Here is a 24,398-nt window from a genome sequence, read left to right as displayed (position 1 = left end):
TTGGGAACTTTTAATGTTGAAACCACCTTAAAAGAACATTTAAAATTATTTTATTTATTTATTTTTAAATATTTTTTTATATTGTCTCTAGAGAGACATTAGCTTGAATTATTGATCCGGATTTAAACAGGAACGCAACAAATTACAGAGATAACCATATACACAAAGATGCAGTGGAAATAATACTTCATTTCATTAATGGAAAATAATGAAATATGCTTACAACCAGAAAAGGAAATAAACCAGCTAGGGCGATGATAGCTTATCTCTGAGAAGAGATGTGATGGCTACATGCCTCTGAACTGTGTTACAATGAGGCTCGAAGGCCTATTTATTGTTGAGAAACAATGCAAAACCCTTAACATTCCAAAACCTAACCCTAGGAGATGAAACACCAAACTGTGGGCCCCGTTTGGGGGTAAGTTGGTACATCAACTTCCCGGGGTCATAACTTTGGCATATGATCTCCGTTTGACGCGTACAATAGCTCATTAGAAAGATCTATCCGAGCACTATCATTGTTGGAATGGGCAACATTGGTCCCCATGGACCCATGTTGCCCCCGGATTCCCAAAAAAACATCGTTTAGGGCCTCAAAACGGCTCCGAAAGTTCAGGACCCGAAAAACTGCTAAAAATAGTAAGTTGTGCTACAATTAAGGAAACTGAAAATGCTGAGAAAGACAATGGTGGGGGTCCAGGTGGACTTGGCAGGTGGCCACCAATATCCACCTGGATCATTCCTCCCCCCTTAGGAAGCAATGGTCCCCATTGCGTTGAGCTCCTCCATGAGATGAGGAAACTTCTGCTGAACTTGTTCCCTGGTGAGCCACTTGCCCTGCTGAAGGAGTTGGCCTGCTTTGACAACTCGATACAGTTGGATATTCTGTTTGCGAGTGTTCTTGATCTGTGTGTCCATGATCTGATCAGTTGCAGCTTGTTCCATGCAATCTGGATTTAATTCTGTGGGTTTGAGCTGTTCTGCAATGTCGGATGTGTCTAGCAATGGTGGAAAGTATGGCCGAAGGCGGTCCACATTGAACACTGGGTGCAGGCCAAGGAATGGGGGAATGCTGAGCTCAAATGCATTGTCTCCCATAGCCTTAGTAATGGTGTAAGGACCATATCGGAGTGGTCTCAATTTCTGATAGGCTCCAGTAAGGCGTTCCTTTTGCAAATGCAACCAGACTTTGTCGCCCACCTGAAACTTGTGTGGCACCCGATGTTGATCATGTCGCTGCTTGTACTTGGCATTTGATTTCTCAAGAATGTCATGGACCTGCTGGCGAATATGTTGGATGCGCTCAATGAAGCTGGTGGCCTTATCTGTTTCGGACTGGACATGAGCTGAATTCATGTGAGTAGCTGCAAGTGGCATGGCCACATCAATGGGGCATAGTGGCTGGAATCCCAAACCCACCTGAAAAGGGCTATGGCCAGTGGAGCTGTGAAGAGCTCGGTTGTAGCTATGTTGAACATAGGGGAGGCTCTCGTCCCATGTGCGTGGATGCTTTGAGTTATACATGCGCAGAATGTGCACAATCATCCTATTGACAACCTCTGTCTGGCCATCAGTTTGAGGATGGAAGGCTGTGGACTTCGTGAGTTTGGTGTCCAGCATTGACCAGAGACTGGACCAAAATGTGCTGAGAAACCGACTGTCCCGATCTGAGATGATAGACTGTGGGATCCCAAAGTGCACCCACACTCGTTCAAAGAAGAGTTTAGCAGTGGCTTCTGCTGTGATATTCTTCTTGCAGGCCACCATAATGGCCATCTTCGAGAACCTGTCGACGACCACAAAAACACAGTCATTTCCATGCTTAGTGGAAGGAAGGCCTGACATGTAATCCATGGAGATGGATTCCCAAGGTCGACTAGGGGTAGGCAACGGGGTATAGAGGTCCGTGCTTCTTAATGGCAGGTTTGGCAATGGCACAGGCAGTACATGATCGGATGTACTTCCCAACATCCTGTCGAAGATTCGGCCAATAGAAATAATTTTGCAGTACTGCCACTGTTTTCTCGACCCCGAAATGCCCAGCAGCCCGACTGTAGTGTGCTTCCCAAATCATCTTGGCACGCTCGCTTGAAGGAACACAGAGGTGACCGAGGTGGCATAATAGGGCATCCTGGAGGTGAAAATCTGCAACCTGCCGACCCTCCAAGAGTGTCTGGTATGTGTGGCCGAATTCTGGGTCGCTTTTGTAGAGAAGTGGCCAATCAGAAGTCTCGTGCCCACAAGAGTTGAGCACGGTGGTTAGCGCCATGATCGGTGGTCGACTGAGGCAATCTGCAACATTATTGGTGCTGCCCTTTTTATACTTGATATTCAAGTGAAACTGTTGCAGGTATGTAGACCACTTCTGATGGCGATCATTCTGCAATTTCCCTTGGGTCTGTATGAACTGCAGAGGTCGGTGGTCTGTGTGGATGACCGTTTCCTTCCCCAAAATGTAATGCTTCCATTGTCGGCAGGCCTGTACAATGGAATACATCTCTTTATCATAAGTGGGGTACTTCCGGACTGTGTCTGAAAGTGTTTCACTGTGATATGCCACTGGATGTCCATGTTGAGTAAGGACTGCCCCAATAGCATAGTCAGAGGCATCTGTCTCGACCTCAAATGGTTGTTGTAAATCTGGTAACGCGAGCACTGGTGCCGTGCAGAGGCGATCCTTCAACTCCCTGAATGCCTTCTGTTGAGATTCAGACCAAAAGAATTTTGCTTTCGCCCCGCCCTTGGTGACTTGACTCAAGGGCCAAGAAATATGAGAAAACCCCAACACAAACCTGCGGTAGAAGTTGGCAAGACCTAGAAAGCTGCGGAGCTCTGTTAGAGTGGTTGGAGAGGGCCAATCCCGAATGACTTGGATCTTGGCTGGATCGACATGCACCCCCTGTTCATCAATGATGTATCCCAGATACTGAACCTGGGTCATGCCAAAAGTGCATTTCTCCAAATTGGCACATAGCTTGTGTTGCCGCAGTGTTTGGAGAACCTGTCGGATGTGGTGGAGGTGCTCTTCCCAACTCTGGCTGAAGATCAGAATGTCATCCAAGTATACTACTACAAAGGAGTTGGTGAATGGCCGCAAGATGTCATCCATTAGCCTCATAAAGGTTGCAGGAGCATTCGTCAATCCGAAAGGCATGACCAACCATTCGAAGAGGCCCTCCTTGGATTTGAAGGCAGTCTTCCACACATCGGAGGGTTTGATTGGTACCTGGTGATATCCCGACTTCAGATCGATCTTGCTGAAATATTTTGCCCCCTTTAGTTGGTCTAGGAGGTCATCAATCCACAGGATCGGGTACCTATTACGGACAGTGATCTTGTTCAGCGCCCGATAGTCAATACAGAGTCTCCACGTCCCATCCTTCTTCTGTACCAACACAATCGGGCTCCCACAAGGCGATGAACTCGGACGGATGTGACCTTTCTGCAGGAGCTCCTGAATCTGCCTCTTGATTTCATCGTTCTCCAGAACGGAGCACCGATAAATTGGTCCATTGGGTAGCGGCGCACCTGGGGTCAGATCGATGGAGTGCTTGACTTGACAGTGCAGAGGAACCCCTGCCGGGGAGGTGAAGATGTCCTCGTACTCCTCCACAATCTTGTCCATCTGTAGTTGTTGTGCAGAGGGGCCCCGTTTGGAGGCCGCGGCCACTGTCTTCTTCTTTCCTTGAGGGCGTATCATCAGGAAAACAAATTTCCTGGTTTTGGAAATGATCTTACTGCATTGTTTTGCAGTAATCAAAGAGAGGGCGGCAGGTGGTGCTACCTCTGGTATCCTGAACAACTTATTTCCCAATGTAATAATAACAGCACGGGGCCTTGATTCATACACAACATGTCGCTTCCACAAGTATGGTTGTCCTAGTAATACATCACAAACTTCAAGGGGAGCAATGTCACACAATACCTCATTCGTGAAGGGCTTGATGTTGTATGGAAGGCGGCACTGCTGGCTTACGCGAAGATCTCGTCCTTGGTGAAGCCACCCAATGGTGTATGGTTGTGGATGTGCTGTGGTTGGTAAGCCCAACCGCTTCACGACCTCTGCCGAAATGAGGTTCTTTTGACTCCCGCTATCAACAATGAACTGTATCGGGGAGCCCTTTACCCACATCTGGGAGTGGAAGAGACGCTCCTCCTCCTCTGGATCTTCGGGTTCATTTTTCTGGATCTTTGCGGTAGCAACAGTGGCGCTGGGGTCCGCATCAATGATCTGCTTCCCTTTTTCATACCCCTTATCGGGTTCTGACTCAGAGTCGGAACATGCATCTGATTCTGAAACCTTTAGCTCAGCCACCAGTGACTGCTTGGCCCGACACTCACTTGTGTTGTGAGTGGAGCTCTTATGGAACTCGCACCATTTTCCAGTGTCCTTTCTCGGATTCGCGGCGCTGTTCTTTGCTTGCAGCTTCGGCTGGTTGTCTTGGGCTGTCCCGCCTTGGCTTTGTCCTTTGTTCTGTGGTTTAGGGGCACCTTTCCCCTGCTTTGGATTCGCAGATCCAAAGTCTCGCTTCTTTTGTTTAAACTTCTGCTCGACCTTGACGACATACCGGTATGCTGCGCCGAGCGAGGGGATGTTTAGGAATTGTATTTCTTCCTGGATGTACTTGTGTAGGCAGCCACGGTATTTGAGTATCAAATGTTGCTCCGAATCCTTGATGCCCAACTTTGTGCGAAGGGTATGGAAAAGATTGGTGAACTCTGGCACGTCTTGGTCCCTTCCCTGCCGCAGCATGGTCCACTTTATGTATTCATCCTCATAGCTCCCGACAGGGTAGTACTGCTCCTTGATGGCATCCCGGAACGAATCCCAGGTGGGTGCGGCTGAAAATAGTGAGCCAGTACTTTCATCCTTCTGCTCGCAGTAGGTTTCCCACCAGTCCTTGACGTGGGGGGCTGCTTTGAGGAGAGCAAAAACAATCTTTTCCCGACTCGAAAATTCATGAACAGAAAAATAACCCTCTAGCAGATTTAACCATTTATCTACGGCATCTGCGTCTATCTGACCCTCGAATATGGGGATTTCAAAATTGACTTGTACCTTAAAGGGTGTGGCGTTTCCAGAGTAGCTGCTGGAAGCCGATGCGTTGCTTCTAGGTAGCCGCTGAAGGATCTGGGCAAAGCTGTCCATCATCGCGTTCCATTGTCGCTCGAGAGCTTCTTCGAGCAAGATTTTGATGGGATCTCCTGCCCCCTCGTCTTTCTTCTCGTCCGCCATGGGAGGCCGTCGGGATTTGCGGGGCTGGTCTTGCAAAGGTTCAACCAGTTCGAGCCCTAACTCCTTATATCCTGACCTTGTTGGGGACATGCAAAGAAAAACAGAGAAAAAGCAGACCGCTCTGATACCACTGATCCGGATTTAAATAGGAACGCAACAAATTACAGAGATAACCATATACACAAAGATGCAGCGGAAATAATACTTCATTTCATTAATGGAAAATACTGAAATATGCATGCAACCAGAAAAGGAAATAACCCAGCTAGAGCGATGGTAGCTTATCTCTGAGAAGAGATGTGATGGCTACATGCCTCTGAACTGTGTTACAATGAGGCTCGAAGGCCTATTTATTGTTGAGAAACAATGGAAAACCCTTAACATTCCAAAACCTAACCCTAGGAGATGAAACGCCAAACTGTGGGCCCCGTTTGGGGGTAAGTTGGTACATCAACTTCCCGGGGTCGTAACTTTGGCATATGATCTTCGTTTGACGCGTACAATAGCTCATTAGAAAGATCTATCCGAGCACTATCATTGTTGGAATGAGCCCCGGATTCCCAAAAAAACGTCGTTTAGGGCCTCAAAACGGCTCCGGAAGTTCAGGACCTGAAAAACTGCTAAAAATAGTAAGTTGTGCTACAATTAAGGAAACTGAAAATGCTGAGAAAGACAATGGTGGGGGTCTAGGTGGACTTGGCAGGTGGCCACCAATATCCACCTGGATCAATTATGGACATGTAGTCTCTATAGAGACAATATGCTTTTGATCTGAAAAGACCAAAATGTAATTTTCTCTAAAGAGACAAAAATGAATGTGTCTCTCTAAAGACAAATGAAATGGTCTTTGGAGAGACAAATGAAATTGCCTCTTAATAGACAATAATTCTTGTATTTATAGAGACAAAATTTTAAGACAATAATTTTGAGACATTAAATTTTGAGACACCCGCTTAAAGACAATATTTAAGACAATACACAAGTTTCTTTTTGTCTTAAGTTAAAACAATTGACTCAAATATTGTCTTAAAACCCCCCTACATGTAGTAGTGCATTAATTAAATTTGACCCTTTTATATTAGAGATATGTAGTTGAATATGCAACTTGCAGAAGACCTAGATGTTAGATGTAGGCTTGCATTGATTGATTTGGTAGTTGGTGGAGTTTGGGGGATAATGTTAGGTAAACTTGAATAGGGAAAAGAGTCGAAATTGATTGAGTCAAATAATAGTGGTTTTGGGGCATGTGGTATTGTGTACCCATGGTTTTATACTGATGATATTGAATGTAATGGAGCCTATAAAAGGCTGGGAAAACTTCATTGTAATGTAGGCCAGGGAAGTGAGAAGGGAAGCCTCACCTGGCTGGGTTGGCCAGGTTTTGGAAAAATCTAATGAAATTTCATTGGATTTTCCAATGAGAAAATGTTGTGCAAATTGTGCATTAAGTTTAATATCTATTCTTGTTATTGGTTTTAATTTTTCTTCTAAGTAAATTTCAGTAAATAAATTATTATCTCTGCAGTAAATTCTTAACAGTTAATATCAGAGCCCAATGTTGGCTTCAGAAGGATGCTTTTATTGCCAATTACTTTATTGGCCGGGTAAATGAAGAAAATCTGATCTGATGTACTAATGTAGATCTGGATCTAGATCTGGAACGTAATGGTTAGAAGAACCGAAAAGTGTATCCTATTGTCGAGAAAAGTTAGTGTGAACAATGGGAGTAATCTTGTATGAATACGTTGTGAGGTTGAGACTGTAGAGGTAACTTTTATTTGACACGAGGCTATAGGTCGCTCTACGTCAAGGAAAAACCTTAGGTGATTCTGTTAGGAGTGAAAACGGATGGCCAGAAAGTGGGCTCGTTAACCTGTGAAGGAAAGTAATATTTGGTAGACAATATGAAGCTCGAAGTGGCCGAGGTGGTAGCCGCAGTAAGCTTTTGATGATTCATCCAGGTTTCAAGGTGTGAGAGCGCTCCCACAACAGTCTTTTCCACTCAGGACCACATCTTCATGACTATTTCCTGCAACAGTGTTTTGGTGTTCACTTTGAAAGGTGTCTGTAGGAGTATTAGTGGTGAACCAAAATGGGGTCCATGTTTTTGCCATGATTAGATGGTCGATGAATGTGATGACATAATTTTTTCGATCCAAGAGAAGGATGCAATGTAGATTTTTCCAAGACCAAGAAGGTGCAAAATCTAGATTCTACCACTAATTTGGAGTTTCAAATGTTTTTTTTTTGTTGATGTCAGAGACGCATAAGTTGGATGGAGCTGCTGAAAACAGAAAAAATGAACAACAACGAGAGTTTTACAATGAAGAAATAGGTCTGGTGGGGAAAGCAGAGTAGATCACCATGCCTCTGTCCAAATAAATGAGATTTAGAATGTTGTCTTCGAAGCTCAATATAGGATAAGAAATTTTGTTGATCGTGCCACCTAGAAGTGGTCGAGAGAAAGATGGTGGACATCAACATTCATATCTACAAGAGAGAAATTGATGTCAGGTCAGAGATGAAACAAACATGATTTTCATTGCATGGTGAAAGGGAGCATGTTATATTGGGTGCACATGCTAAATAACATCATATGGAACACATGACCATTTGTTGAGAGCAAATCTGCAGTGGCTGTTGGATTAGGTATGACCGAGAATTACTACCCAAAATAAATTGTGCCACCGGGTAAAGTCAATTTGTCGAGAGAAAATATGCAGTGGTTGTTGTGTTAGGTATGAATGATAATTACTACACAAAATAAATTGTGCCACTGGGTAAGGTAATATTCATGAACTGGATCATGCCTGACTTGAGGGATGGGATAATGTTTCACGGTGGAGTACAACTCGGGCAGTAAATAGACGTGGCTGATATAACCACATGTATTGAATGTTCAAACCTCAACGAGGGAAACCATGAAAACTTGATTGTGGTCTATGGCTTGATTAATTCAAACCAGTAGAGGGAATTATTGGCATTGATGGACAAGCTGGTGGTCATCCCATGGATGAGTTAGTGGTTGTGCAAGACATGAATAGCATAGCAGCCTTTAGAGGAAGCTATGTTGGCCTTGGGAATGTTGGGTAATTCAATGGAGACCGAATGGGTAGAACTCTTTATAGAGGGATTAAATTTGATCAAGAGCACTCAGATTTAGCTAGAGAATGGAAAAGAATAGAAACAAGGGAAGATTTTTTTCTTACTATAATAGAGTCTATTATTGCATGTAAATGAGCATAATGTTGTAAGTCCTGGTAAGGAATGCTAGGCAATTGGTTAGACCTATGTAGTAGGTAATATAGGTAATATATCAGGTTAAAAATATGTTGGGTAAAAATTTTGATGGGGATAAGGGTTAGAGTGAGGGGGTTGTCTCACTTAGCAGTTTTGGTTGGATGTAGTCAAGAATCCCATGTCAAGTTTAATTGGGGAATTGTTAGAAATTTCATTGAATTAGGTTTTCCCACGGAAAAAATTGTGTGAATTGTGCATTATGTATAATGTTTATGCTTGTTTTTGGTTTGAAGTTTTATTCTCTTTAACTTTGGTAAATTAATTATTATCTCTACAGTAAATTCTTAACATATAAAAGTGTTATCTTAATGTCAAGTTTAATGGGGGAATTGTTAGAAATTTCATTGGATTGGGTTTTCCAAGGGAAAAAATTGTGTAAATTACGCATTATGTATAATTTTTATGATTTTTTTTGGTTTAATTATTATCTCTATAGTAAATTCTTAACATATAGAGCTGTTATCTTAACTTATCACAAAATTCAGTCATTTCTAGCTCTCCAACCTCAACGACCAAGGATATATTCTCCAATTGGGTACCTCAACATGCTTGTGCCATTCCTTCGAACTGTTGGCTAGCGATTTGAAGCTTCATGTCCTCATCGATATCAGGACATGTTTTAAAGTAGATTAAGAGACTACGGACCCAAGAATTGATAGCGTCTACATTCATTTGGCCTAAATATTTAGGAAATCTAAAGCATGTACCTAGCCGCATGTATCTTGTAGGGAAATTTTTTGTTGCAAATTGATTAGCTCATGGAGAGACATGGTTAAATCTTTGATTAGCGAGTCCTCAGTTGGGTCCTCTAATGTGGTTTCTTATGTGACACCATTTTTCATCCACCAAAATGAACAAAATGTATATCTTAGTGATGAGATGGCTCTAATTGCCTAGAGAAAGGTGCACTTGGAAAGGTGTGAAATTGTTGAGCTACAAGTCTATGAAAAAAATATTATTTGAATAGATGGATGGTTCCTGTATAATCCCTGATAATGAGAAGCAAAACGCTGAGATCATTTTCTCTAATACCAATTGATCTACATCTAGATCTAAAAATTATTAATCATACATGACACAATGAAACAACACAAAGATAAAAAATAATATCCTAAAAGGAATACCACCATTCTATTATTAGGGAGAGGTAACCTTTTATAATCAAGGAACCTGCTTATTAACTTGATTACAAATAGTTTTGCATGGAAACAAGAAAACATTATTTAGATATTGCCTATGCTTCCTCTCAAGGAGCGAGTTGATACGACGGGAAATTCATAAAAGAATCACAAGGAATAAGATTGATTGTATGTTCAATAGATCATGTTGGGGGTAGCCCCATGGGTTGTATGAATACATCTATGAATTGTTGAAGTAGGGCAACCATATCAGGGGGTACTAGATTAGTGAGGTTATATAGACGTTTGACAAGGTGAATCAAATGCAAAGAGACACATTGGTTCAAAATAACGTTATTAATGGGAGCTTTTTTAGTAGGAGGTTGTGTTGGTTTAAGTGAAGAGGATGTAAGTACATAGGTGCAACCCTCATGCTACAAGTGATATTGGTGATATTTAGTATGAAAAATAGCATGCCTATTTGATTGATATGGAATTCTTAGTAATAGATTGACATTAGCAAGAGGAGAAACATCACACACTATAGTATCTCGAAAAGGGCCAATATTAAAGGTCATTGCACAATGTTGGGAGACAATAAGATGAGTGCTTTCCTTTTTCACCCAACGGAGCTAATACATGGCTAGGTGTGGAGTGTCTAGAAGGTTAAAGTGTTGAACCAAGTCCTGGGCCACAACATTATTTTGGCTCCCGATGTCAAGGAAAAGAGGAGCCAATTCATGCTTGATCTGAAAATTATGGGTAAAAAGAGGTGCAATAGAGGTTCATTATATGCCATGAGGATGAGAGAGGGGTTGGCTTCAAAAGGATTATTGAGAGAAACAACTATAGGAAGAGGAGGGGAATTTAGTTGCTCAACCTTGGTAAAAAGATTCTTGTTGCTACACATATTTTTAAGTGCTCAAAAATAGGTAGAAGTATGTGAATTGATCTTATGGAAGGTACACATGTAGCTATTGTGAGGCCTACAAGTATTGTCTAAACATGCTAAATTTTGGAATTTTGGTTGCAATCCTACGATTTTTTTTGGTCAAATCTTAAATTTTGTTGTTTAAAATAGGTTTTTGACTGTATATATGGATTCGACAACCTCAAAACTCTTTGGGGCACTTGTATTGTGTAAAATTTATAGCTCAAACTTGGGATTCCAATAAATCCCTACCACATTCTAAACAATTTAAACAAGAAAATACACTAGAAAACATTTTAAAACGTAACACAAATAAGCTACAACATTAATGGTTACTTACTATCCACGACACAACCTTCATTATAATATCATTAAATGTAATCACTTAATGTTCTCATGGTCATGATAGGTCTTGTTGGCACTCCAGGAAGCTCTCCTAGGTTGTAGCTCAGAGATTCTTGGAAACATATAAATCTTCAATATCGTTCTCTGAACAATTGGAATGAATTTGGGTTTGGATCAAGTTAGATGACCATTTGAACTACATTTCACTCAAAGCATGCATGAACACCCTTAGCTAGACAAGGCTTTCAACCACTAATTCTCAATAGATTATAGATTCAATGGATAGATGGACAATAATGACTGTACTAGTAGATGCATACATAAACACATATGAATGGCTAGCTACAGAAAGCAAATGAAGCTTACAAATCTAATTTATCAATGCAGAGATAAGATGATAGTTATATGGCATTCGATACCGAAGAGAACATGAACAACCCATTCAATTGCAAGCTTAGAACAAAGGGAAAGATGGGGATTGAACATATAACAACAAAAGAAGCTTGTATTACTGTATTGAAGATGAGACACTGAGAGGATAAGAGTCTCGACAGTCTCCAAAAGTTGAACCCCTATTACTTCTAACTTTTAGCCATTTATAGGGTTTTTACAATGCCCTCCGGTCTCTCTGAGGCTCGAAGTGTCTTAATCTATCCCCTCTGGCTTCTAACTACTTGATGCCATGATTAGACAAACATGAACCAGAGGTCTCTTTTTCTAACAACATAGTAACTGAGTTTTGGTAAATTTGTTGCGTTGTCGGGTGGCTCGCTTATGCCAGCGATGCTCCATGATCGCTTCTGTTGTGGGCTGCATCATGCTGTGGCTTTTTCCCCTTCTGGCCATCTATCTCCCAAGCTCTATCTCCTGGCCTTTGTCTGGACGAGTTCTTTGGGCCTTTGAAATCCTTTAAACAGTCGCTTTCTGTTAACACAGAGAAATGCTACAACACTGTGAAATTCTGCCAAAACTTTGTTTATTCCAGACTTCAAAAGTCCTTAAATATGGTCTATTTTCCTACCAGGTCCACCTTTGTAGCTATATCACATCTCCACCCTTGACCTGGGAGATCTAGATCCAATGGTTGTGATCCATTTTGGGCGGCTCTTTCGTACTAGTGTTAATCGCCCAATGAGGGTGGTTTTCTCTCTCCTAGGCCTGGACACGTGGTAGCCATTGTATGGGATCAGACGGAACCTGGTCCAAACCACTTATTTCCTTTGGCTCTCCCGAAATCCTGCCTGTTTTGCGATTTCCCCTTTATAATGGAAAATAAATTAAAATGTGAAAATCCTGCTTTATCAGACTTGAAATGGTGTTCAACAACATTAATAAAACCTATCGAGTTCGTAATGTCCCATAGGTGCTTCATCCTTTGTGTTTCGTTTAATAAACGAAATACGCAAATACAAAGGAAATAGGCTATTGGGTCTGATTGACTGTATCATGCATATATATGTGTTTATAGGCCCCACTCCGTTATGTTTGCCGATTGCGATATCACGATGTGATTAATTGCAATCGCATATCACGATAACCCTGGGCCGTTTGGTGAGCACTCTGTTGTGTTGGCCGATTGCGATTTGCCGATCAAATCTAGACCGTTGATCGGCCAGATCTGACGGCTGTTGTACACTCATTTTTCAAGCCTCCGCTGCTCTGTTTTTCACTGTTTTCTCTATGTTTTCGTTTCCCAATAGTGTTTTTTTTCCTTTTGGAGGGATTTCTCTTGCGATTATTTTGATACTTTAAATGATTTTTAAAGACTTAGAGAGCTCTTGGATCCATTTGGATCAGCACTTCAGGGCTAACACAGATTATGGCCAAAGTAGAGCAAGAGGAGATGTGGCCATCGGAGCTAAAACATGTGACATTTCTGCTAAAAATAGCATCCCTCTACCTCAGCGGCTAACACTGGCTCCTTCCGGGGATGAAAGCCTCCCTGTGAGGTTTCAAGAACTGCAGACTACTGCCTTACTAGTAACAACCAAAACAACTTATTTCCTAGTGTTCCATTGGGCATGGAGTTTATTTGCATAGAAAACAAAAACTAAAAAAAACCTATTACAATATTAAGGCCTTAAGGCTTCATATGAGGTAAAGTTTCAAAAACTGCCCATTGATTGGGCCATCAAAAACACCTCCCCCTCCAAATTATGCAGAATGAAAGTATTGTTCATCTGAACTTGAGCAATGACAAACGATCTTGTCCATAAGGCATCAAATTTACCATGGTTGCCCTTCTTTTCCTTCAATGCATCCCATTTGAGAACCTAGTCACCAACTTGAAAACTGTCCATTTTTTCCTTTCTATCAAAGGTTTCTTTGATCTTCTTCTGATGAATTCTTGACTTCTCAACTAGTTTTCCTCTGATCTGTTGTAATTCAACCAAGTTACTTATTCTCCTCGCTATGTCATTCTCTTCATCCTGTTCTTCTTGCAAGAATTTGGGCACAGGGAGAATCAAATGGATAGGAAAAACAACATCAGTGCCATAAACGAGCTTAAATGGAGAATTTCCTATGGACTTCTTATTGGTAACTCTGTTCGCCCATAGTGCAAACTTCACTTGGAATCCCAGTTCTTTTTGATGTCCTACAACAGTTTTTTTATTATCCTTACAAGACTCTTGTTAGATGATTCTTCCAGGCCATTGCCTTCAGGGTAATATGAGGTAGAATTCACTAATTGAATGCCTATGGATTCACACATGTCCACCAATTCTTCTGTCCTGAAAGCTGCTACATTATCAGTGACTAGTTTGGTTGGGCAGCCGAATCTAGTGAAAATATTCTCATTCAAGAAATTTATGATAACCTGATGATTAGCATTTTTAGTGGGTATGGCCTCAATCCATTTGGTGAAATAATCAGTGGCTACAAAGATCCATTTGTGATGGCCACTGGAATTTGGATTGATCTCACCTATGAAGTCCAAGCTCCACTGCTGGAAGGGACCATTGACCTATACTGGCTTCAAGGGCAGAGATTTTAGTTTTTGTCTTCCTGCAAACCTCTGGCATTTGTCACAAGATTTCACAAAAGAAAACACATAAGAGAACAGAGTAGGCCAATAATACCCAACTCTCAAGATCTTGTGGGCCATAGTTTTGCAATAATGATGCCCTCCACAGATGCTAGAATGGAACTGGTGTGTGACATCCATAGATTGTCCTTTGTCTAGACATCTCAGAAGGATCCCTGATGGGTCTTTCCAATAGAGCAAGTTTTTAGTAATGCAGAATTTGGTTGATTTTAGCTTAATGGCTCAGGCTTGACTTGAGCTATGCTCTGGAGGGACTTCTAGCTTCTGCAAAAAATGAACTACACTGGAATACCATTCACAGATGGCTATATTTTTAGCCAAAGACTGATTCTTCTCTTCCTCTTCTGCTGCTTCCTCTGTCTACTCACCACCCGCATTTGAACCCATATAGTTAATGTCTAACAAATTGCAAATTTCCTCAGCCGTAAGCTTAGCCAAGCCCTGGCCTTTGACAAGCTTGATCGGCTTCACCTCTATGTTGAACTCTATAAATTTTGAAATCCATTTAGCTCTCTCTCCATCAATATCTAGCTGAGTTAGAACATCTTTTACTGAGGCTGACGGTACATATATAGTCACCTTGGAATGAAAACTATAAATTCTGAATTCATTTAAAAATTTTATGAGAGCATAAGCTTGTTTTCCAATAAGGTCATACCTTAGTTCAGCATCCCTTGGAGTTTTGCTAAAAAAGGCCACAGGGTGCTCTACACCTTCATCATTTTTCTGCAATAGAACTGTTGCAAGTGTATCAGAAGAGGCAAAAGAGAAGATATAAAACACCATAGTATAATATAGGCTAATTAGAGTGGGAGATTCCATGATAGCTTGTTTGATGGCTTCAAAAGAGCTTCTTGCACCATCTATCCATTTTATTTCTGATCCTTTCTTTAGCACGGAAGAGATGTGCTTTAGTAGCTCTGCGAAGTTTGGAATAAACCTCCTGATAAAGTTAATCTTAGCTAGGAAAGATTGAATGTCCCTTTTTGACCTTGGGATGGACAATGTCTAAATTGCTTGAACTCTTGCTGGATTGATCTTCACACCTTCAGAAGAAACAATATGTCCCAACAGTTTGCCTTCTTTTAGAGAAAATTGTGACTTCTTTGGGTTCACAGAAATTTTAAACTATCTTCACTTTAGAAACACCTTCTTCAAATGCTGCAAATGGTAGTTGTGATTGCTGGAAAAGACTGTTATGTCATCAAGGTAAATAAGGACAAACTTGTCCTTCTCTCCCACAAAGGCTATGTCCATGGCCCTCTGAAAAGTAGGCCCAACATTCATTAGTCCAAAAGGCATCTTGGAGTACATGAAAGTGCCCCAAGGAGTAGTGAAGGCTATATTTTCCTGATCTTCTGGATGTACAAAAATCTAATTGTAACCTGAAAATCCATCTAGGAAAGACATGACTCTAGCCCTTGAAACTTTTTGCAGCAAGTGTTCCATCTTAGGCAGGGGGTAGTTGTCTTTTTTAGAGCATTTGTTCAGATTCCTGAAGTCAACACAAAACCTGATTTCTCCATTCTTCTTTCTTAATACCACAAGGTTAGCTATCCACTTTTAATACCTTAGGGGAACTATGATCTTGGCATCCAACAACTTCTTGATTTCCTTTTCAATCAAAGGCAATAAGAGAGGGCTAATAGGTATTAATTTTGGCTTAAAAGGGATGGTGTTCTTCTCTAGCAGAATATTATGCTGAATGATGTTGGTGTCATAGGTCTTACGATCATTGTATTCCCAAGCAAAAATATCAGCAAATTGTTTCATCAGGGTGCAATACTCGGAACTTTGGGTAGAAGACAAGTGAGTGGACAGATTTATGTACTTTGGATGGGCTGGACTCCTTATATTATGTCTATGAACAATAGACTCATTTTATTTTTTGGCAGGCTTATAAGGTATATCATTATGATCAAACAACTTCTCTAGGGGCACCAATCCTATGGGTATATAGTTACTAGGCAGCTGGACAATGCTTTCCTGGCCAATCTCGTCCTTTATCTTAGACTGGTTGAATTCTTCATTGGTTTCCCTGTCTTGGTAAATGTGCATTTCAGAAAATTCATCAATAACTTGTAAAAACCTATTAATTTCATCATCATCTTCAAAAACTTTCCAGTATTTGACATTGTCTGGAATAGATGGTCTATATTTCACCTGAACTTCATAAGTCAAATTAGGAGGCAAAGGAGGAATAAACGTGCTAGCAAACAGAACAAGGGAATTAGCATGTTGGTTCTTCATTATAGGGATGTAAGAAATGCTGAAACTATTAAAAGAATCCTTGAGCTTCCATACCTCATCTCTGTATGCTTTCAGCCTTGGATGCTTTGCTTGGAAAGTTTTGTTGACCTGTTGAATGATAAGGTCTGTATCTCCAAACACGTTCAAACCTTTGATGCCCATTTCTTTAGCAGCGTTTAAGCCCAATATCAAGGCTTCATTCGCTGCTGTGTTATTTGTGACCTGAAAAGTTAATTTGAAAGATAAATGAATGCATTCCTATGTGGGGGACACAAGGACCACACCTACCCTTGCAGCTTCCTTAGAGCAAGATCCATCAAAGAACATGTTCCAAATTTGTGGGGCTTCTTCTTTTGTGATCTGGAAAACTAGTTTCCTAAGCTGTGTGGAGGCCAACTGGGATTCTTCAATCTGAAGAATACAGGCTCCAAAATTAGTGTCGACAGCAGAGATGGGATGATTAGTGGGATTCCTTTCATCATTGATGATATAAGCCAACTGTGATTCTCTGTATAATGTCCTACTCTCACCTCCAAAAATTGGGACAATAGCACATGACAGATCATTTTTCAATGTTCCACCTAATCTCTTGATCCAACCTTTGGAGAGAAACATGCCAAACTTGGGGGGTACATCTGCTACCACAATATCCATCACCATGCTCTTCATGGGCAGCTGAGACAAGGTGATGGCTAGGTCTTTAATTAATCCCAAACATTTAACTTTTCTAGAGTAAAAGAAAACAGGCTATGATAATACTTGGTAATGTCAAGACCCAACTCATCCATGACAACCTTGGGCATTAGATTATGGCTGGCTCCTATGTCCAGAAGGCAGTTGTGAAGGATTTTATCATGGATATTCAAAGATACAAAGAATGGTGGGGAGCTGTCATCACAATTTTCAATCATTGGGCTGAGAACAACAACTGGTTTGCTGTCTGGCAGATTTACATAGTCATTGGAGGCTTGGATTGATTTAGGCTCAAGGGCCTCGAGGATAGATATCTTGAAGGACTAATTTTTCACTAGTTCAATCAAAGGTATAGGTATGCTTAGCTTCTGAATTTTTGATTTAAAACTGAAAGGAGAAGGAGACTTGCCAAGGCCTCTTACCTCATGAGTTGGAGCTTTGAGGATGATGGGATCAACTGTTGGTCATTTCTGCTTTTTATCTTGTTGTACTGGGGGGACAACAGCTCTTTGAATAGGAGTTTCCTTGGCATTATTCATCCTCTACCTCAGATCATATCTGTGTCGATCTTCTGTTTGCAGAGAAGCTTCACCATCCCATTCTTGGTTGATCTGGTCATTGAATAATGACTTTTCATAGGCAGCTGAGGTAAAAAAGGAGGCACTACCTTTGTCTTCTAGACAATGGATCTCATCATCCTCTTCAAACTTCTCTTCTTCCATGACTACATTCTAGAAAGGGGTATTCACCCTTCGGTCTTCATTGGCATCTTTGCTCCTTTGCAAAATATGCAACTGCTCGTTAGCTCTTCTATATGGATTTGGATTTCTAGGAGCAAAGGGATCAGGAACTCTTCCTTTCCCAGGGTGCTGCTCAACCTTTAATTTGGATATTTTAGAGGCAAATTACTCTATCATCTTGGTCATTTTATCTATCTTGGGATCTGAAGATGATGAAGATTCACCCCTCTATCTCCTTTTATCAACATTCCCCATGAGCTTCTCTACAGCCATGATGTTTGATTCTACTTCCAAGGTTGCATCCTGCATATCAGCCAAGGTATCACATCACCTCTCCCTCAATAGTAGACAGAAGTCAGAATCAAATGCACTGGCATATGTGAGTTTGGCAGAGGTAGTGGTGGGTTTTACTTCAGCTGGTATCTTGTTGTACATGTGGTTAAACCTCTTGTTAAAATTAGACAACAACTCACCATTTTCCCTCTTTAAGTTCCCAAAGTTGGTGTGATAGTAGAGTATATCCTTCTTATCCCCCCAATGATTTGGGAATGCATCATCTAAAGCCTCAATATCTGCTATAGGCCTTGGGGTTGATTCTCTGAACCATTTTCTAGCCTCTCCATCTCGACTTTGGACGAAGTCTCTCATCCATACATCATCTTCACTAATGTCCAGGTTATCAGCATATCTATAGAATGATTCAAGATGTTCCTCGGCTGAAACACCTTCAGTCCCAGTGAACTTAGGCCTATACTTATGATATTCTCTAGTAGGCATGGTATTGAAAGGAGTGGGCAGTACTAGAGGTCCATACCTAGCAACTATGATTCTTTCCATTTTGGGAGGCACTTGTGGACCTGCCATAGCTGTGGTGGCTATAAGGGTACTAGAAGTCTGAATGACAGAGGGTTGAGGAGTGACTGATAAGACTAAAGGAGTATGATGGATAGGAGAGGCTTCCTTTGGGCTTATAATGAAAGGAGAACCTAAAGAATAAGGAGCTCTATGAATCTTTGAGATTTTTCTTCACTGCTAGTATTAGATGCTATACTCTCAACATGTATTTGTTCTATTAGAAGATTTTCTTGAAGAGATATAGAATATTGTTTAGAATTACCTGAACCTGATGCTTCTTTCTGTAATACCTTTCTTTCTCTGATGATATTTTCAGGGTCAGGTACTTGGTCAGCTTGTGGCTTCTGAGGATTTCTCCAAGTATGCCTCACAAACTGAGCCAAAACTATGAAGTGGAGTCACCAAGAGATTCGTCCTCCAGTAGAGTCGCTAGATAGATGATTACACCGAAAAAGTGTCCACACTTTGTCTATCATCAAAGTTGGATTTGTGTCCTCTCCTAGGGAAGCTGAGCTTTAGTCTCCTCTCCCCAGTAACGACGCCAATTATGTTAGCACTCTAGGAAGATCTCCTAGGTTGTAGCTCGGAGATGCCTGGAAACATATAAATCTTCAATATCGTTCTCTGAACTATTGGAATGGATTAGGGTTTGGATCAAGTCAGATGACCATTTCAACTCTATTTCACTCAAAGCATGCACGAACACCCTTAGCTAAACAAGGCTTTCAACCACTAATGTTCAATAGATTATAGATTCAACGGATAGATGGAGAATACTGACTGTACCAATAGATGCATACATAAACACATATTAATGGCTAGCTACAGAAAGAAAATGAAGCTTACAAATCTAATTTATCAATGCAGAGATAAGATGACAGTTATCTGGCATTCGACACAGAAGAAAACATGAATAACCCATTCAAGTGCAAGCTTAGAATAGAGGGAAAGATGGGGATTGAACATATAACAGCAGAAGAAGCTTGCACTACAGGAATGAAGATGAGACGCTGAGAGGAGTAGAGTCTTCACAGTCTCCAAAAGTTGAACCCCTGTTACTTCTAACTTTCAGCCATTTATAGGCTTTTTACAATGCCCCCCGAGCTCTCTGAGGCTCGAGGTGTCTTAATCTATCCCCTCTAGCTTCTAACTGCTTGATGCCATGATTATACATACATGAGCCAGAGGTCTTTGTTTCTAACAACATAGTAACCGAATTCTGGTCAATTTGTCTTGCTGCCAAGTGGCTTGCTCATGCCAGTGATGCTCCATGATCGCTTCTATTGTGGGTTGCATCGTGTTGTGGCTTTTTCCCCTTCCGACCATCTGTCTCCTGGCCTCTGTCTCTCGACCTCTATCTGGATTAGCGCTTCGGGCCTTTAAAATCATTTAAACGGCCGCTTTTTATTAACACAGAGAAATGCTGCAACAGTGTGAAATTCTGCCAAAACTCTGTTTATTCCGGACTTCAAAAGTCCTTAAATACAATTTATTTTCCTATCATGTTTGCCTTTGTAGCTATATCACATCTCCACCATTGATCTGGGAGATCTAGATCCAACGGTTGTGATCCATTCGGGTGGCTCTTTCGTATAGGAGTTAACCGCCCGATGAGGGTTGTTTTCTCTCTCCTTAGCCTGGACACGTGGCAACCATTGTATGGGATCGGGTGGAGACCGACCCAAACCACTTATCGCCTTTGGGTCTAAAATCATGCCTGTTTTGTGATTTCGCCTTATATTGGAAAATACATTAAAATGTCAAAATCCCACTTTATTGGACTTGAAATGGTGTTCAACACCATTAGTAAACCATTTCGGGTGCGTAATGTCGCATTGGTGCTTCATCCTTTGTATTTCATTTAATAAATGAAATACGCAAATACAAAGGAAATAGGTGTTTCGCGAACTTCAATATATATATAATAAGGTTCATAATGTTATCGAGTCCGGTTGACCGTATCGTGCATATATATATGTGCATAGGCCCCGCTCCGTTGTGTTTGCCAATTGTGATATCGTGACGCGATTAATCGCAACCGCATATTGCGATAACCCCAAGCCATTTGGTGAGCGCTCTGTTGTGTTGGATGATTGTGATTTTCCGATCAGATTTGGACCATTGATCAACCAGATCTGACGGCTGCTATGCACTCACTGTTCAAGCCTTCGCTGCTCTGTTTTTCACTATTTTCTCTATGTTTTTCGTTTCCTGATAGTGTTTTTCCGCCTTTTGGAGGGCTTTCTCTTGCGATTGTTTTGATCTTTTAAACGATTTTTAAAGACTTAGAGAGCTCTTGGATCCATTTGGATCAACACTTCAGGGCTAACACGACTTATGGCCAAAGCGGAGTAAGAGGAGATGTGGCCATTGGAGCTAAAACAGGGGACATTTCTGCTAAAAATAGCAGCCCTCTACCTCAGGGCTAATAGGTCTCACTCACAAAATTGCCAAAGACTACACAATATTTACTAAAATATCATTAATTATAACCATCGTCTCACTCATGAAATTTCCAAAAATAACTTTAAAATTAAATATGCTCTTGACACATAATAACAAGTAAATTAAAAAAAAAATTACCCCATAAACCAAATTAATTAATATCTTAATTTCAATATATTGAAAATTATTTATATAGAAAATAAAAAAGTTATAAAATTAAAAAAATCCATAAAGTTTTTATTTATTAAATGCTAAAGTTAAAAGTTTTATGTTTTCCTTATTGAAAATTTAGTTATATAATTTTTTTATAAAATTATAATTTATATTATTTAAATTATATATAAATTAATTAATTTGTTAATTTTTTAGCGCAATAAGTATTATATATTTATATATATATATATATATATATATATATATATATATATATATATATATATATAATTTTAAATATTATTTATATTTTTAAATTTTATAATTTCAATTAATTTTAATTGAATTTTTTATGGAGTATTGGATCTTATAGTTATAAGAATTTGGTCACAATTTAAGGGATTTGAACTTTTGATTTTTAAGATTTCTTAAAACTCACATCATTGATCACCAACTAAGCTATGAGAAACTTTTTTTAAATTTTTTAAAAACTAAATAATTTTTTGGAGAGAAATAGAAAATACGTAGAATAAGATTCCTTTTATTTTTTTTCCAAGAACATAAAAGATCATTCATATTAATGAGCAATAAGAAAATACAATTAAAACAAGGGATTAGGATCGCACTGATTCATCTTCTATGTTGAAACAAAGAACGTTCCCATATTGTTTTAAAAATCTTTGAACCTATTCTTGAGTGACATTGCTCTAATTTTCCAAGATGGATCATTCCTATTACATGTTCCAATGGTAGTTTTTGAGTTCATTAGTAGGTGCATACAATTAAACCAAAATGTGTCCCAATCCTTCGAGAGAACCGGAGGAAAAATATTTCTAGAAGATCTTGTCAAAATATGAGTTGCAACTTTCTTTTGATAGTCAATCTGCTGCGCCATTCTATCTCTGATAAATGTGGGTAATGGTGACAATGTTGAGAGTCTCTAGCTGAATTTTGATTTGGCATTTCTATGTATCTAGGTTTAGAGAGTTCAAAGAGCCTCTATTGTTTGCCCAATCTATGATGGATTTCGAGTCCCCAAAGATAGGAAGAGATGAGATTCCAAACTGAGATGCACAAAATAGGACCCCCCAAAGAGCAAGGAATTTTGCTTGGGAATTAGTTCCAGAACTGTAGTGCCAGTGGAACCTGTAGTGTCTCTCAGAACTTAGGTAGATAACCATTCCGCATCCACAAGAGTCATATGAAACCCACTGGGAAGGAAGACCAAATGTTGCTAGGAGGAGAAGAGATTTTGGGAATTGATTGTTTGTCACAAGAGAATTAGATAGAGAGTGAAAATGTTGTAGCTGGTTTGCGAGATGTTGGGAGGGATATTCTGAAAAGTAAGGCCATTTCTAGTTATCCACCCATATGATGAAAAAGGCCAAAGGTAGGTGGTGTGGGTGGTCCTTAGGCCAACAACCAAGGCATGAAAGGATGTCATAGTGGTCCTAGGATGCAAAGGGATTGGTCATTCAGATCACATTTTTCTAGATAGAGGAGACAAAAGGACATAGAATGGGGAGATGGTTAATGTCCTCTCATGCAGATTTACATTTACTGAGATGGCATCTGACCCTTGGTTTTGAATGTATTTATGAATGTATCCCAAGTCAATATTCTATTAGGGAGCACAAGCCAAGAAAAACTTAAAAATATTTTATTGAAAACCAATATTAAAAGAAACAAAATTAAATTAATATTATCTTGAAATATATGATATCAATTTAATATTTATATATAAATATAGAAATATCCTATTTAAAATTAATATTAAAATATTTTATTTTATTAATATTTTTCTATTATTATGCATCATTACATACGCCCATTATAAGTTGTAAAAAAAAGCCTTGCACTAACTTGCTAATAACCCCTACATGGAATATACGAAAAATGCCACAACGTTGTCATGTGCCATAAAATCCAGGAATACAATTACCCATATAATAATGCAATCTAATTATCACAATGCTTAAAAGATATCAATATTTTAACTAAACACACACGAGAAAAACGAGGAGGTGACACGGTTGCAGATTCTTTGGTTATAAAAGTATTTTAAATAGTATTCAGTTAGCTGACTAACTTGATTTTAAGGATACACTAATTTCATATGTTTGCTATATCTACATCATTGTGCAGCCGTGAAATCACAAACAGAGGAGCAGAAAGGTCTCAGAGAATTGTCACGAAGCCGTGAGATAAATAAGTTGAGTTTGATCGATCATCGGATTTATTAGTTTTGGTTGAGGGTAAAAGCACAAGGCTGTTCCGATAACAACATGGCGGTTGCTCAAGAGACAAAGTCGAAAGTACCGAAAGCTAGATTGCCAACTTTATCGACAAAGAGCATTGTTAAAATGCCAGTGGGTTCCAAATCTGAAAGTCGATTCACACAGAGCAGTCTCAAGATGCGGGTGGGTCCGAAATCTGAAACTTCATCCACACAGAGCAGTGTTATATCTGAATGTTCATACACACAGCACAGTGTTAAATCTGACAATTCATTCACACAGCGCAGTGTTAAATCTGAACGTTCATTTCCACAGCGCAGTGTTAAATCTGAAATTTCATCCACACGGTGCAGTGTTAAAATGCTGGTATGTCCTAAATGTGAAAGTGCATCCACAAGGAGCAGTGTCAAAATGCAGGCGGGTCCGAAATCTGAAAGTTCATCCACAAAGAGCAGTGTTAAAATTCCGGTGGCTCCAAAATCTGTAACGTCTCGTGGAAGATCAGGGGAAAGTCCATTAAAAGAGAATTCTACAAACCTTAATTCAAAGGCTTCCAGGAACACTGTCTCTGGAACAAAAGCAAGAGATGCTGCTGGAAGGGTTTTGTCCAAAACCGCTAATGGGTTCATGCCTAAGCGAGAATTCAATTCATGCAATCCAATTTTACCAGTTGACTCAGTTAATGCTGTGGATGATGATCAGCCTGACTTGGATCTTTTCAAAGGTCAGCACTATGACCGGGCATTGGCAGAGTTGAATTTGCAGCCTCAGAAACAGTCACCTGAAAGAAAGATTATGACCTACTCGATTTTTAAGCCGGAGAAACCAGAAATTGTGTCTCCCATTGATGGATCCAGGTACAATCCAATTCAAGAGGCACTACTTGTTCTTCGTCCATTGGATGCCACTGGAGATATGCCATGTGGAAATGTGGCTGTGAATGGGGAGAAAGGTCTTACGGGTATAGATTCAGAAGACAAATGTTTCACTCCTTCAAAGGAGAGTATTGGCTCAAACAGTATATTTTCTACTGGTACTCCTTCTGTAAG

General features: G+C 40.1%; 1 pseudogene; it reads left to right on the top strand.

Annotated features, from left to right (window-relative positions):
• The window catches only part of LOC149179918 (cell division cycle 20.2, cofactor of APC complex-like), a 35,341-nt pseudogene extending 12,026 nt beyond the window's left edge, over nucleotides 1–23,315 (top strand).
• The last annotated feature ends 1,083 nt before the right edge of the window (nucleotides 23,316–24,398 follow it).

Source organism: Pinus tabuliformis, chromosome 3_2, assembly GCF_031772625.1.
Source record: "Pinus tabuliformis cultivar Carrire ecotype Pingquan chromosome 3_2, CPIR1, whole genome shotgun sequence".
Taxonomy (NCBI): Eukaryota; Viridiplantae; Streptophyta; class Pinopsida; order Pinales; family Pinaceae; genus Pinus; species Pinus tabuliformis.
This window is presented reverse-complemented; position numbering and strand designations above follow the sequence as displayed.